Here is a 15,046-nt window from a genome sequence, read left to right as displayed (position 1 = left end):
CGTGGGTATCGCTCCGCTGTATAGTAGAGATGGAAAGTAGGTCACTGGTCACTATAATGGATGTGTTAAATTTGAATGCAACGACGGGTAGTATTGTATACGAAAAACGATTCTGAACGGAGATGATTTGTCAGTCAATGATAATTAGTTGGATATATTATATTATTACCTATATTTAAATTGTAATATATCGTTATTTTACGCGATTTCGTAAAAAATTATATTTCATACGCACATAAAATGTTTTCTATATTGACAATGGATTTATTTTTTTACGGTTACTTGAAGGAAAACTTATGGATAACCTAGTATTGGATTTTTTAACCTTAAGTATAAATCACAAAGATTTTATGAATTTTCAACTTCAAAATTCTTTGCAAATTTTCTTGATTTTGATATATTTTTTAAACATTTGAACTTTAAATGCTTATAAACAAAAATTGTGACTAACGATTTTTGATTTATTTTTTACTACGATAAGTTTCAATTATCTATAAGTAGCTTAAAAAATGTCAAAATATATTGAAAATTTAATCGCAAATAGATAACGCTAATATAAACGTCTGTTGAAAATTTCATGTATTTACAATGATTCGTTTTTGACTTACAGCAAAATCAAAAAATCGATTTTGTCTTTTCAAAGAGGGGCTGAAGTCAAAAACGAAGCATTATTACTACTCCAAAAAGTGATGACGGACACAAAAATAATACAAACATCATTGTAAAATCAATACATTCATCACTCCGTTCAGAATCTAAAAATAATTATTTGTATTATTCGTCAAAATTAACTTATAAAATCATATTTTATAGTTTTTATGAAGTAAAAATATCAGATTAAATGAAACATGTGCAAGTTAAAAATGATAAATTAGAATCATTTTCTTAATCAAGACACTTACTTGTGTTAACTTCAGGCATAAAATATGAACAATTCGTTTATAATATCAAAAATCTTTATTAAATGAACAACAACTACACGCAAAAGCTAAGTAAAAACAACGATCAGTTACTCTAAAACGACCGTCCGGTGAACGGCACACAACCAACTAGTTTTTCTCTGAGGCGATCGGGCATCGGCCGACGGATGTCGTCCCCACTACCGCCCTCTGTCGGTGCATACATTTAATAATTTTGAGTGTTTTATAAGCAGTTTAAAATAGGAATTTGTCAAAATTATCATATAAAAACATGTATTATAGTGTATTCAAAATACCAGGTTAAATGAAACACCTGAAAGATAATAATGGTAAATTTCTTAAACCATTGTTAAAGCTTCTAAACTTTAACTTAATATTTGAGTGTTTTATAAATGTTTTATAATGATCATTTAAATATAGTAAAAATAAAATATATTTATAGCATAGGTAAATTTTAAGAATAAACAATACAAGCTAAAGGTGTTTACTATTATTTTATTCAGATATTTAACAAATCTCAATTGTTTCACAGCTATTAATTTAGAATCAATTATATTCAATAACCATTGCACGCACATTGCATAAATCCAATATTATTATCAGTATCTTCTAGTCCATTTTCAACATAGGATGTTGATTCTTTCCTTGGTGGTAGAAATGTGAATTCGTGTCTCAGCGTGCCTTGATTGATCTGATATACTGCCATCTGAAAAAATGTAGTAAGTTAATAATGTATAACGGTTGGAGAATAACTTGAGAATACAGTGTTTTCAGGCAGTTCAAAGTATGAATTTGTAATATTAGTCAATATTATCATATTAAAAACATGTTTTATAGTGTTTATGAAGTATCAGCTTAAATGACAAATATGGATGTTGGTAATGGTAAATAAGAATCATTTACTTAATATAACTGTCTAGGTTTCATGACACTAACTTGATAATTGAGATTTTTATGAGCAGCTAAAAATATGAAATTGTAATATGAGTCAAAATTATGATATATAAGCACGTTTTATAGTGTTTATTATTAAGTATGAGCCTAAATGAAATATATGGAAGTTAATAATGGTAAATAAGAACCATTTACTTAATATAATGGTTAGGGTTTTGTGACACTAACTTTTTGTAACAATACTATTAATTGAATATCAATTACATCCAATACCCATTACACGCACGTTGCACAAAACCATTAATATTAGCAGTACCTTCTATTCCATTTTCAACGGAAAATGTTGTAACTTTCCCTAGTGATAGAAATGCTAATTCATGTCTCAGCATGCCTCCGGTGATCTGCAGTACTGCCATCTAAAACACAAATAGTCAGTTAAATATGTATAATGGTTAAAGAAATAATTATAATGCTTAGCAATAAAAGAGATAATACAAATCTACCAGAATGTTTTGTTGAGTTTTAATGTAAAACGAAATATAAGTAAAGAATACAATTGTACATTAACATAAAATTGCTGCTTTTCAATATTAAAATAATAAGAGTTTGTAATACTTGTATACTTGTATACAATAAGAATCATTGTCATCATTTAGTAGTCAAGGTTTCTAGACACTAACATGAGAATTGAGTGTTTTATAAGCAGTTAAAAATATGACTTTGTAATATTTGTTAAAATTACCATGTAAAATCATGTTTTATTGTGTTTATGAAGTATCAGCTTAAATGTAATATTTGAATGTCAGTAATTGAAAATTAGAATCATCTTTAAATCAAACAATTTACAGTTGAAACTCAAATACAAATACGAATGTAAAACTGCAAAATGATATGAAGTATAGACATAATATAGGGGCTCGGGCAGTTGGACCCCGTGATAACAAGCAGATTTTTTATCACGAAATTTTCATGGAAGAAACGCAAAAATCGGGTCCAACTGAAAATGCAGAAATACCAACAGTGAAATGTAAAAATTCCCAAATAATTCCCAAATTTATGTATTTTAAAACTCAAATATTATTGTATAATTCGTAAATTGAAAAATATTTCGTTTACGAAGTGTTTTACGGGAAAACCGAGAGAGATAGGACGAAAGTCGTGAGACATAAAATTGATCCCCATAACCAGCTTCATAAGTTGTATGCTTTTGATTTTTCGAAAAACCGTTAATAAGGATTTTTAAACGTCGTACTTAGGTCGAACGATTTTTGAAAACCCAAAATTTGAAATAACGAGTTTTTGGAAAAATGAAAAACTGATTCTGGTTTGGAATTACATGTACAACATTTTAACTTCTGTGATAAATTGTCGTTGGACCACCAGGTGACCTTGGAAAAGCGAATGAAAATTGAAAATTTCGAAAAATGAAAAAGCTCTAAGTTACACTGTGTAACAAATGTAACAAAAAATATATATTTTATAATATTACTCAGTCAACCTTTTTATTCATAAGAGATACTATAAAGTTGTCAATGACCCACACCCACTTAAACCCAAATGACCAAAAATAGTATGTTGTGATCTTATACTGGTGAATCTGTGTAGTGTGTAACACAAAATTCATAACAATTTTGATTATGTCTTATATGACAAAAAATGTATGTGTTTGTACTCTTTTATAATATGTTGGATTTGATGCAATGCAATTAATTTAATATTCATTAACAATTATTTGTGATTTTTTTTTTATCGTTTTTTAATGCAGTTTCAAAAACATACATACATATTAATATCAGTAGTAAACTCAACATAATTTATAAAGCATAGATAAATCTTAGAAATAGCATTTACTTGATTAAAATCTATAAATATTTAATGTATAAGTTAATATACACATCAGTTATAAGTTATGGATAAATTATAAAACTGTTATTTTATATATCTATTAAACATTATATTGCCCAAATATAAATATATATGTTATATTTTGCTTTTGTTTGTCATTAAATAAGAAATTAAATTTAATGACTTAATTTTAATTTATATATTAAAAAGTATAAGTTGTAAATTTGTAAGGTCTGAATACAAAACAGTTTGTTAAAAGAATGTAAATATCCATAATACAAGAAGTCACTATTTCAATTTTTTTGTTTTTATAGATGAAATTTGATTTAAATAGTGTAAAAATAATAATAAAATTAATTAGTTTGTTGACACATTAAAAAGTCAATAAATAAAAGCCTTTTACACCTTATAAGGAGTTAAAGTAAAAAAAAATAATATTAATTGTCACAATAATATTTGTATCAAGTTTTCTTTTATTTCATTTAAACCGACAAACTTTGTTTGATAATCAATTGTCAGATATTTATCAATAGAGTAATATTGACAGCTTGCTGGATAGCGATTAGTTTGTATGCGAACAACACATCTTTTTTGAGTAGTCCATGTTAGTCACTATTATATTAATTTATCTGGAATCTCTTCTTTGCAGACTATAACAATAAAACAAAATCATATAAATAAAACCATAAGCATACATTTTTTGATTATAAATGTAAAATAACCATCACCAATGTAGTATTTTTATTTGTTAATTATGATAACAATATTATAGAATATCTGGTTATTTAAAATGTTTAAACTATTGTGATAAAAATGAAAAATAAGTAAACAGGAACACTAAAATAGCAGACAGTTAACCAGATAGCAATTAATACAATACTGATTTTAAGTATACATTAAATGCATTTTGACAATGTATTATGTATATTGATTAAACATAAAAATTTATATTATTTCTTTCCTCTATAAGAAAGAGTAGAATATTATAAAATTGAATGTATTATTTAAATCTCTTATTTTGTATGTGTAACAATGCCTATAAATATCTAAAAATATTGTTTTGGGTTAAATTAAAACTTAAATAATTATGAACATAATTAATAGCAGTATCAAATTGCATTGATCCCCTGTGTTGCTATGGCTGTAATATACAGACTAATAAAATATAGATAGTATTCATAAAATAATTTTTATAATAGTAAAGTGACACACTATAGTAATTCAGATAATATGAACTCTTCTACCTTACCGGATAAACAATTATGTTAGTAGGAACAGTTTTTTCAGATGTTTTTCCAAACAGAATAATCTCCTTATTGGCCTGGATACATGTATACTTCAGTTAGTGTATCTTGCTAACTATAATTAGGAAAAAAAAAATTATATTAACTAAATAATTTTGAAAATTGTTTCAATAACTCAATATTATAATGAAATTTAATGTAAAATAGAAACCAATCTTTAATCAATATTATTAAAGCAAACATCTTTGTGTTATAGTTGTGTACCTAAAGTATATATACTTATATTATTTATTATTATCTATACTTGATATAGAAAAGTAAAAAAATAACAATATAGATATATACAACCTTTTTAATATTATAAAATAGTAATTCTATCACCATTTACTACTACTATAAAATTGATCAGCCAACAATTACAAAATCACAGGTATCAACCAACACCTGACTACAACTTTATAAGATAAATAATTATCTTGTCAGTGTATCTCTTAAGTTGTTTCAGATATGCTAATAGGTAATAAACCTTAAATGAGTACTACATTATAGGAACATTAGGAACACTATACAGAACTTACATGATTTAAGTTATGAAGATTTGAATATGAATGTTGTAGATAGCATGAATTTAACTTGTTTTTTGCAATGGTTTCAATTATTTATCGATACATTGTACCTAGAAAGTAAAAATAATTATACTGTTATACTGTTAATTAAATCTACATATTATGCAAACCGGTTGTTTCCAATGACTATAAGAATGACTGATGAAGACCAAATCTAAAGAGAACTGTTTAAATCTGTAATTTGTATACTCTACAGGGTAAAGAACATATTACTTAATTATACAAAAACTAATTACTTAGAACGTAAATACTAAAAAGTAAAATTAAAAAAATACAAATTATCAAATTAACATATAATTATTATTTACGTAAAAATTGAACATAACCGCAATTGTTTATCAGACATTCGAAGTGGTAACCTTATAAAACTAAAACCATGGTTATACTAATTAATAATTCATTATCTTAATGTATAATATATGATAATATTGATAAAGCTAATTTTGTATTGTTTTTTGGCTTTTTTATGCTTTTTGAAAGTTATCTATTTAACTACTGAAAAATTCATTACACTGACCATTTAAATGGAATCTGCATAAAATTCTCTATCGATAAACTTTAGATTTCACCATTTATCATTCTTCTATGTGGGATTAACCTCATCTACAAACGAACAATGACAAATTTTTGAATAGAAAACATAATATTACACTTGTCATTTTGTAATTTACTATACCTATTGTTCAGCGTTAATACATTTTGAGACTTGTCATATTATTATTATACATTCACAACAATATACATTTATTTATAAGCATTTTTTAGGAGTATATATCGTTAATTTTGATGATTGAAATTCAAAGTTCATCAGTTATATGAACAATTATTGATACCTAGGTACCTAGTTGATATATAACACTGTTATATCCCGTTCCAGTCAGATCTTGTACGGTTGTTTAATTTATTGTTTGGTACCTAGTCGGTTCTTCTTAAGGAATGAAAATCAAATATCAACACAATTTTGGTTGATGAATTTAATTTATTGATTGCGAGTCGAATACTGAATAGTTAATTAAGTTTTACTTAATGAAGGATCATAAAATATAGTGTTAGAGTAAAACGACTTATTAAAAATTGTATGGCTTACGATCGAGTGATCGACTGACTGCGTCGTACATTTTAAAAATGATGGTCGTATCTCATATATACAACGAAATTGCTTATATAAACGAGGGGTATAAACATTAAATAAATGTATTATCGATGTGATTTGATGAAAAATTACTTCTAAATAAATTATTTTTTATGCTGATGGCGTAATTGCCAAACGTTGAAACGCGAACAAACCTAAAACGAGTAAAAAGTTCAAAAATATAATTCGTTAAATCGATATACGGGGGTATACCACAAAGAAACGTATGTGTATACAAAAAAACAAGTGATTCGATTTTCAACTATTTTCGCACCCCGATTACGGGGTAAATAATGATCCTAGGCATTTTGACCATAGAACCTTTATAACTCGTCATGGCATTTATAAGTCAGCACTCAAATTTCAAAAAGATTGAACAAAAACTCAATTTCAAAAAATTCAGAAAATACGTAAAATCTAAGTACCAAAAAAGAAAAAGAAAATCATAACTTTCCAACAAAACGTCCGATTTCTTTGGTTTTGGTACCGTTCGATTTTTGACAAAAATTTTTTAACGATGCGTAGAAAAAAATTGCTCTAACCACCCAAAGTCTAAGTGTTTCGTGGCAACAAAGTCCAAAAACTGCAAAATCCTAATTTCCTACGCCAAAAAGAGGGGTAAAAAAGGCTCCTACAGTTTCGACACAAGACGCCGATTTTGATCACCGATCTACAAAAAATCGAACCTGCGAATTTCAGAAACGTGGAACAAAAAATAAACATTTTTCAAAATATTCATGAGGGGGGCATAGGACCCTCCGACCACCGAAAGATTTTATGTAAAATAACTTAAAACAAAACTTTTGGTGAAGAAACTATGCCCCTACATCGAAACCCGGCCGAGTAACACTCGACTAAAAAACTCAAATTTCGGAATTCCAAAGCCCCAAAGTGGGGTAAAAACGGCTTTTACGGTCTCGACAAAAGATATCACTTTTAATCAGAATCCTCAAAAATACCAGAATATTGAGTTTCAGACACGTAGAACGACCACTAAGGTTTTTCAAAAATATATTTGGGGGGGGGGGGGGGGTTAAAGGTACCCCAACTACAGGGTAATTTTTGGAGAGGCCTAACCATTGTTTAGGAACGTAACTTTTATAGCTGTAGAGACAATAGTTTTTTCGTAAAATTTTTTCAAAATTATAATATATCATATCATTGCCGCATGATTCTCGATATGATTTGATGAAAAACTATTTCTAAATAATATGTATACTTACCTAGTGTTTTACTAAATATGAATGCCTTCCTAAAATTTCACAATTTAATGCAAGTATACAGTACTAATAAGTAATAATAGTACTCATAGATAATGATGAAACACAGTACGAAATTAAGAATATTTACGCTTTTGAAAAGGTGTTTAAGGTCTACCTTTTGTAATTGTACGTATAATAAGTAATGTAGTTTTTTTATTTACATAGAATATTATATGACTTTGACGTTTGCGAATATATCGTATTTCTTACAAATTGTACCTAGTCGTAATTTTTCATAATTTTTTTGTTGCTTTTGGTAATTAAAATGTAGAAGATTCAGTATTATTATACCGTTTAGGGTAATGTTAAACTTTTATATAACTGAAAAATATAATTATTTACTTTGAAACCAGATTCATTAAAGAAATTGACCTAAGTACCTAATGTTGAATATGACGCAGACTTGCATTAAGTAAATAAAATAAATATTTAAAAAGTTTTATGTTATACAACATAACTTTTCTAAAACTTCGCATTTTACAACTCGTTATTTTAACACATGATATAATATGTTGTTATTATGATATTCATCCATAGATTTTGAGGTTCAACTTGAAGTACTAACTTTTTAATATTATAGTTCATAGTTGTATCGTTTCGAAATCTTCGAGGTTCAATGCAGTGACACCTTGAGATCAAATTTTTGTTCTCAAAAATGTTGAATTTTAATTTTAAAATTAAGAAATTGCTAAAACCAAATTTCCCGCCAATTTCCTTTTTTGAAAATTTTAAATTTAAATCACCACTTACCGTCTAAATAATTGAGTTGAAAAACCTTTAGTATTTGGAAGATTATCTAGGGACACATCTGCGTCGATCATTGAAGATTTTATCTAGATGGGGCCAGTATTAAAGGGTTTAGTTTTGGAGTTAGATTTTTGAAAACGTAATAATAAATTGAATTTTTGGACAAAAATTCATAAAAAAATCAGAATTTGGACAGTTATATAATTATAAATGAGTCGACAGTTTTTAAATATTATGCAATAGTTTATGAGGAAAATAGAAAATAGCGAAAATATTGAATGTGCGGTAGGGTTGCCTATACAAAATACCTTCAAATCTGTATGCCAATTTAATAAAATACATAATGCGTTCACTATTTGAGGTGTACTGTATGACAAAATAATTTATAAAATAAATTGTATCATAGAGATAGAATAATAGAAGAATCAACCGACCAACCAATATTTTATTTTTAAAAAATAATTATAATGTATAGAACTTGCCTATATAAACCCCTTCTACTGATGAAAGAAATAAGGATCTGACAGCCTGGCTATAACTAATATTATTGAAATATAAACAAAACACAGATCACAAATGTCCATAAAACTTTTTGTGTTGTGTAAAAAACCTTAAAAATGTAATATAAGGATAATCATAATTCATAAGTCTTGATTTGTTTTTATAAGTATTATAAGTTTATACCTTGACATTTACCTATCAAATTTCAAAAAAAGAACAAACTTTTTCGTAGTTAAAAGTTGTCTTTCTTCTATTTTTAAGTTTTGGAAATTGTATACATGATTCTTCATAAGAAGTTAAATAGCAAGTATATTATTATATTTTTATACATATAATGGCATTTTCAAATGCATTGTTTTTCCTGTAAAAATGAATTTAACCTACTGCTGTACTAATGCAATAGTAAAATTAATTACTTTATTCACAATGCCATCAAATCTACTTAGTAATAATGTAGGCTGATAGAACATCTTTGTTCATAATTGTTTTTCTGATATAATGATTTTATTTCATTGAATTTAAATGTCAGTACACCCATTATTAACCTATTGTACAGCAAAGCAACACCCACTTACTCAATTTTTTTATAGTTAGGATTAAAAATTGAAAGCAAAACAGTTTCTCATAAATAGTTCTTACTGCAACCAACAGATCTGAAAATGCTTAAATACAGTTTTTGTATAAACATTATAAGATTAATTTTAATAAGAAGAACATCACTTTAATTTTTAAGTAGTATTTAAAAAAAAATGTAATGGGTACGTTAGTTTATTAACTCTATAATTTATTTTAAAATCATCATTTTTGAAAAAATAAAGTATAATTTTTTACTGGTAGTTACTCACTTAATAATAATATAATTAAATAACAGTAAATTTTATAAATAAAATAATTCAATAACAATAAACTTAATAAATTACATAATTTAATAATAAAAGGAATATTATAATTTATAACATTGAACAATAACAGACCGCCTACAATAATAAGTACAATTAATTCCCCAGTTGAATAGTTTTTTGTAAGTGGACAAGTAGAAAATTAAATTTAAATGAATTACAATATTCACAGTATTTACAACATAGGTACTAAGGTCCAATTTGTTGTGGACATAGTCATGATTTTGGAGAACAGTCCTCTTCAAAAACATCAACAGATCATTGTTTCTGTTCAGTTACTGTACAGATTCTCTGATAATCCTTGTAGTATTTTTCTTTCAGATCTGGAAGTATAATTTCTAATTTAAAAAAGTAAATTTACATTATTCAACCATAAACATAACAAATCATGTTTATTCAGAAAATAAAAATTATACAATTTCTGTGAGGTTATTTGTGTACTGTTGTAATTCTAAAAGAACTGATTTTCAACAATAGTCAATCTTTGAAAGACTGTCTTTCTGTTTATTATATAAATTAATCATTATTTAATAATAGGTATAATATTGTCAACAATAACAATAATTAAAAACAATTTGTTTTCATACACACCATTAAAAAGCAAAAATATCCAGTACACGATTTCTATTTATGATACATTTACATATAACTTAGTATTTGAAGTAATAAAAATTTCTCAAAATTAAAACTAATTTTTTTTCATCAATGATTGACTAATAAGGGAATTGTTCAAATTTAGGTTGAAACCAGGTTAAGCTTTGAAGGCAATATGATAAATACGCACAGCAAATAAAAAACAATTTATATACTAGACTAAATACAAATATTGATGGAACTTACTAATTTTGTTATGAATCGTTGTTACACTGTTAATTATGTTAAACATGTACCTATCAACAAAACATAAAACACATAAGATAGAATACTAACATTTATAGGACAGTGTAACATAGAGACCACAGTGCAACTAAGACGATTAACAAAGAAAAAAAAGGAAAATAATTTTAAAATAACATGTAATGATCTTATTGATAAATAATAAGGAAATTATTTACTTTATGAGTGTAATAATATATAAGTTGTTAATGTACAACATACAAATAAGTAATAATGTGTGAAATTCTATAACAAACATTTGTTATTTAGGTCTATAGTTGCGCCAATGGCTTAAAAATAAAGGTAGTACTTACTAGTTGGATATTAATTAATTAATAAACATTCAAATATATTACAAACAATTGATTTAGGCACTTATTACACACAAGTTTTACTTATGTTAAATGTTGAACCAAACTTCCAGCCAGGGGCAGCAAACGTAAAACAAGTAATCGTTATTCGTTGCCCGTTAAAGTCGTTAAAATGTTGAATAACGGTAATTTATTAATTTCGACCAACAGAATACGACAGATAAATAATGTATCTGGTTCTGGGGACCAGGCTGAGAAATTTATATACTCAAAAATCGTAGTAGAATTATTTACAATGTTGAATAGTTGGTATTAATTTGAATTATTGCGATTTGAGGTTTGTGTTCGAACTTTTAATTTCTGTTATCACCTATAATTTCTTATCACGGGGTCCAACTCTTATCACGGGGTCCAACTGGCCCCATCACCGTATTTGCATTTAAGTTTTAACTGAAAATTGTTTTTAAATATTTTGTATTAAGAATAAAGTTGTTCAGATAGTTATTGTTTGATTGTTTCCGTTACTGACTTATTCATTATTTTCCAAATACTCGTTATCATATACAGATTTTCGTTCTAATTATGGTGTGTAGTAGTGACATTGTTTACTCCAACTATACGCATATATAACTGACTACAATATTTTCAGATTGCAATACAGCAGACAATGAAAGCCATGGTGAGACATGAATTCGCGATTATATCAGTTTGGAAAATATAAACATCCTATGATGAAAATGGACTAGAAGATACTGATAATAATAATTGTTTTATTCAACGTACGTGTAGAGCTTATAATAGAATATAATTTATAGAAAATTAATAGTTATGTAACAAAATGTTAATGTCATGAAATCCTGACAATAGGACTAAGTAAATGATTCTTATTTACTATAATTAACTTTCATACAATTAATTTAACTTGATACTTCATAAACACTAAAAAACATGATTTTATATGATCATTTTGACGAATATCAAAAATTCATGTTTTAAACTGCTTATAAAGCACTGAGTTATCGAGTCATTCTCCAATTATTATATATATTTAACTGATTAAATTTTTTTAGATGGCAATACAGCAGATGACTCAAGGAATGCTGAGACATTTATTTGTATGCATACAACTTTGGGAAAGTATGAACATCCAATGTTGAAAATGAACTAAAAGATACTGATTATAAAGAATTTATGCAATGTACGTGTAATGGTTATTAGGTATAGTTGATAGAAAATTAATAGCAATGTATCTAAAAGTTACTCAAATGCTTCCCTGACCATAATATTAATTAAATTATTTAATTTATTATTATTAACTTGCATACATTTCATTTAAGCAGATACTTTATAAACACTATAAAACATGATTTTATATGATAATTTTGACGAATAATATAAAATTTATTTTTTGAACTGCTTATAAAACAAACAATTCTCAAGATAATCTCTTGAAACCTGGACCACTATATTAAGAAAATGATTAGAATTTATTATTACTAACTTGCATACATTTCATTTAAGCAGATTTTTCATAAACACTATATAACATGTTTTTATATGATAATTTTGACGAATATTAAATATTTTTTTTTTTTGATCTGCTTATAAAACAAACAATTCTCAAGATAATCTCTTGAAACCTGGACCACTATATTAAGAAAATGATTAGAATTTATTATTATTAACTTGCATAGATCTCATTTAAGCAGATTTTTCATAAACACTATAAAACATGATTTTATATGATAATTTTGATGAATAATATACATTTAATTTTTGAACTGCTTATAAAACAAACAATTATCAAGTTAATCTCTTGAAACCTCGACCACTATATTAAGAAAATGATTAGAATTTATTATTACTAACTTGCATACATCTCATTTAAGCAGAAACTTCATTAAAACTATAAAACATGATTTTATATGATAATTTTGACGAATATTAAATATTTTTTTTTTGATCTGCTTATAAAACAAACAATTCTCAAGATAATCTCTTGAAACCTGGACCACTATATTAAGAAAATGATTAGAATTTATTATTACTAACTTGCATACATCTCATTTAAGCAGATACTTCATTAAAACTATAAAACATGATTTTATATGATATTTTGACGAATATTAAATATTTATTTTATGATCTGCTTATAAAACAAACAATTATCAAGATAATCTCTTGAAACCTGGACCACTATATTAAGAAAATGATTAGAATTTATTATTACTAACTTGCATACATCTCATTTAAGCAGAAACTTCATTAAAACTATAAAACATGATTTTATATGATAATTTTGACGAATATTAAATATTTTTTTTTTGATCTGCTTATAAAACAAACAATTCTCAAGATAATCTCTTGAAACCTGGACCACTATATTAAGAAAATGATTCTAATTTATTATTATTAACTTGCATACATCTCATTTAAGCAGATACTTCATTAAAACTATAAAACATGATTTTATATGATAATTTTGACAAATATTAAATATTTATTTTATGATCTGCTTATAAAACAAACAATTCTCAAGATAATCTCTTGAAACTCGACCACTATATTAAGAAAATGATTAGAATTTATTATTACTAACTTGCATACATTTCATTTAAGCAGATTTTTCATAAACACTATATAACATGTTTTTATATGATAATTTTGATGAATAATATACATTTAATTTTTGAACTGCTTATAAAACACACAATTCTCAAGTTAATCTCTTGAAACCTGGACCATTATATTAAGAAAATGATTCTAATTTATTATTATTAACTTGCATACATCTCATTTAAGCAGATACTTCATTAAAACTATAAAACATGATTTTATATGATAATTTTGACGAATATTACTTATTTATTTTTTGATCTGCTTATAAAACACACAATTCTCAAGTTAATCTCTTTAAAACTGGACCATTATATTAAGAAAATGATTCTAATTTATTATTATTAACTTGCATACATCTCATTTAAGCAGATACTTCATTAAAACTATAAAACATGATTTTATATTATAATTTTGACGAATAATATATATTTATTTTTAGAACTGCTTATAAAACACACAATTCTCAAGATAAGCTCTTGAAACCTGGACCACTATATTAAGAAAATGATTAGAATTTATTATTACTAACTTGCATACATTTCATTTAAACAGATTTTTCATAAACACCATATAACATGATTTTATATGATAATTTTGATGAATAATATACATTTATTTTTTGAACTACTTATAAAACACACAATTCTCAAGTTAATCTCTTGAAACCTGGACCACTATATTAAGAAAATGATTCTAGTTTATTATTATTAACTTGCATACATCTCATTTAAGCAGATACTTAAAAAAACTATAAAACATGTTTTTATATGATAATTTTGACGAATATTAAATATTTATTTTTTGAACTGCTTATAAAACACACAATTCTCAAGATAATCTCTTGAAACCTCGACCACTATATTAAAAAAATGATTAGAATTTTTTATTACCAACTTGCATACATTTCATTTAAGCAGATTTTTCATAAACACTATATAACATGTTTTTATATGATAATTTTGATGAATAATATACATTTAATTTTTGAACTGCTTATAAAACACACAATTCTCAAGTTAATCTCTTGAAACCTGGACCATTATATTAAGAAAATGATTCTAATTTATTATTATTAACTTGCATACATCTCATTTAAGCAGATACTTCATTAAAACTATAAAACATGATTTTATATGATAATTTTAACGAATATTACTTATTTATTTTTTG

General features: G+C 25.6%; 3 long non-coding RNA genes across 33 annotated transcripts in view; 1 reads left to right on the top strand and 2 right to left on the bottom strand.

Moving 5' to 3' along the window:
- Positions 1–3,896: 3,896 nt before the first annotated feature.
- On the bottom strand, positions 3,897–5,735 carry LOC132927068 (uncharacterized). Its single transcript, XR_009661610.1, has 4 exons — positions 5,640–5,735; positions 5,482–5,579; positions 4,909–5,018; positions 3,897–4,309 (listed from the first exon to the last, which is right to left on the bottom strand). It is a non-coding gene; the product is annotated as an uncharacterized LOC132927068 (long non-coding RNA).
- Positions 5,736–9,934: 4,199 nt separating this feature from the next.
- On the bottom strand, positions 9,935–11,455 carry LOC132926780 (uncharacterized). Of its 2 annotated transcripts, none has more exons than XR_009661527.1 (2): positions 11,261–11,455; positions 9,935–10,393 (listed from the first exon to the last, which is right to left on the bottom strand). It is a non-coding gene; the product is annotated as an uncharacterized LOC132926780 (long non-coding RNA). The 2 variants fall into 2 exon arrangements; XR_009661528.1 differs by lacking the exon at positions 11,261–11,455 and adding an exon at positions 10,911–10,926.
- Positions 11,456–11,691: 236 nt separating this feature from the next.
- LOC132927130 (uncharacterized) overlaps positions 11,692–15,046 on the top strand; it is a 126,048-nt gene continuing 122,693 nt past the window's right edge. For 26 of the 30 annotated variants that reach the window (XR_009661661.1, XR_009661659.1, XR_009661655.1 and 23 more), the window contains exons 1-3: positions 11,692–11,842; positions 11,907–12,036; positions 12,328–12,455. This is a non-coding gene — a long non-coding RNA (uncharacterized LOC132927130). Of the gene's footprint in view, positions 11,843–11,906; positions 12,131–12,327; positions 12,476–15,046 lie in introns of all 30 variants that reach the window. The other 4 variants (XR_009661660.1, XR_009661633.1, XR_009661645.1 and 1 more) reach the window with 3 other exon arrangements.

The sequence above is a fragment of the Rhopalosiphum padi genome, chromosome 3, assembly GCF_020882245.1.
Source record: "Rhopalosiphum padi isolate XX-2018 chromosome 3, ASM2088224v1, whole genome shotgun sequence".
NCBI lineage: Eukaryota > Metazoa > Arthropoda > Insecta > Hemiptera > Aphididae > Rhopalosiphum > Rhopalosiphum padi.
Note: the sequence above shows the minus strand (reverse complement) of the source record. Positions and strands in the feature narration are given on the sequence as shown.